This window comes from Atta colombica, unplaced genomic scaffold (genome assembly GCF_001594045.1).
Source record: "Atta colombica isolate Treedump-2 unplaced genomic scaffold, Acol1.0 scaffold38, whole genome shotgun sequence".
Taxonomy (NCBI): domain Eukaryota; kingdom Metazoa; phylum Arthropoda; class Insecta; order Hymenoptera; family Formicidae; genus Atta; species Atta colombica.
In genome coordinates, this window is record NW_017259490.1 from 1,372,812 (window position 1) to 1,375,241 (window position 2,430).

General features: G+C 28.6%; 1 protein-coding gene across 1 annotated transcript in view; it reads left to right on the top strand.

Moving 5' to 3' along the window:
- LOC108690916 (pituitary homeobox x) overlaps window positions 1–2,430 on the top strand; it is a 38,058-nt gene that overhangs the window by 15,630 nt on the left and 19,998 nt on the right. The window lies entirely within an intron of this gene.

Genomic DNA, 2,430 nt, shown 5'->3' on the forward strand with positions numbered 1-2,430 from the left:
TCTCACCTGCACTTCAAATCCCCGCAAATTGAAATATCTCCCGGAGTCTTATGTTCCCGGTTAACAACAAACCTCCTCGCGGATCTCACTCGTCCATTCTAATACCGGTAGAAGCGTCAGTTTCCGCGTATGCTTCTCGCTAGAGTCCATCATACTTTCGTAACAAAATGCGGAACTCGCGTAATTCGTGAGCGAATTTTACTTCGTTCACAATAAATCAAAAATACATATATAAAACGATATTTCTAAAGGCTGTCTGAGATCTAAAAAACGAAAACTTTATTAAATTGGACCAATAATAAATAAAATATTTTGCTCGTGTAAACATAGGCGGCATTTTATCTCGTTCAATAAATCAAATATATATATAAAGTGATTTCTAAAAGCACACGATTGTCCGAAATGTAACGAAAACTTCATTAAATTAGATCAATGAATATTTTGCAAAGATTTATCTACTTACATGTATGTGAAAGAACGATTTCAAATGTTATCAATTTAATAAATGTGATAATACAATACATGTAAAAATAACTGAAAGTAATTAATATAATTATACAATATTTCATAAATTTTATATTTGGGAGATTAATTACATTTAAAAAATCCTACAAAAATATGACACAAAATTATAATAGTTTTAATCAATTAAATTTGACATCGTAGGATTCGCATTCGAACTTACAGAATTAAACAATATTAATTTGTTTTAACTCGCTTATTTTAAAATATTATTTTAGTGATTCTAGGAAATATTATATTTAACTGTCATATTTTTTTTTAAACATAACTTGAAACATATATTTATGTTATATACTTGCGTCTCTTTTTGCATATCTGATAAAATATTCACATAGCTCCGTTACCTTAAATTAAAATATAATACAATTTATCTATGTAAAATACAGCAACAGATTGTGACTGCATCAACTAACATACAATACCCACTTGCAAGTTAATTACGATCGCGCGATACTTTGCACGGCATTTCTGGCATTAATCACGTAATGCGCGTCGCTATGCTTACAAAGTTGCAACGGAAAGATAATACGAAAAAAATATTATGGCGTGAAACTATAATCCGTTCAACACTAGCGCTGTCTTGTAAAAGCGCAACAAACAAATTTTCAATGACGGAGGATTTTAGCAAATGCACAAACGATGACTGCTACGCACAGTTGGTTAAATTATTTATGATCGGCAATTTCTAGAACTGAATATATATATATATAAATTTATACCGAAAATATTATTTAAGCAATAAGATTCAGCTTGATATAGCTTTCGTTACTTATTCACATTTACGGATTTAAGACGTTTTGTTTAAATTATTAAAACGTGGAAATAAGATACTTTGTTCAATTATCAAAATATGAGATTAATTACGATTCATATATCAATCAGCTCGGAGTTAATTTGGCATCCATAATATTCTATTAATGATAAAGAAATTCGAATATGACATTAGAAACTTTATTCTGATTCAATTTATTATAATTTGTTTATTAAGATACAATGAATCGAAAATATAATTGAAATTCAATATTACACAAGCATATATACGTCGCAATATATTCAACTTTAAGCGTTATTAAAGACACAATTATTACCTGTAAACATTACAATGGAACAATCGTTTATAATTTCTATCTCTTTTACTTCACTTTCTATTTTAAAAATGTATAAATTAAGTAAAATATGCTTCGAAGTAAATAAGTAATATCGTTTAACATTTACGAGATATCAATTGCGAAATTGAAATTGCAAACCCTAATATTTCGATGAAAGTGTTTCTAAGTAATGATAGCGTTTAGCATCTTTAATTGATATTTATAAGTGTTTCTCCAAATTATGAGACATATGAGAACGAAACGTTTGGGATTCAAAGTACGAATGGCAACGCGATGAGCTTGGCTGCATTCAAAAATTTCACCTGGATATTATACATCTATGTATCATTTTATCTCTGTTCACCGAATGTCAAACAAGAATAAAATGATCGTTGCACTCGGGAGTTTCTGAATACAGTCCTTGTATGTATATATATACGTGTATATATACACAACGTTAAATTATACACATGCAGTCGAGCGCCTTAATAATAATAAATCGCTATACGAAACATAATATGTTTTACGAAATAAATGTATGCTGAATATTTTAAATTTCTCGTATTTTAAGTTAAATATTAATGAATGATTGGTATATGTATATACATATATATACAGGGTCATCACCAAATATTTTATGACTTGATAGAGCGGAGTAAACTGTCCTCTACCATTTTGCAATTTTTGCCCATGAAATATTTAGCGATTATTTTGGGACACCCTGTATATATATATATACACACATATATACATATATACATATATATATATATTGAGAATACAAATTAGTTCGGTCCGTTTCCTTAAAGTTGTGAATGGT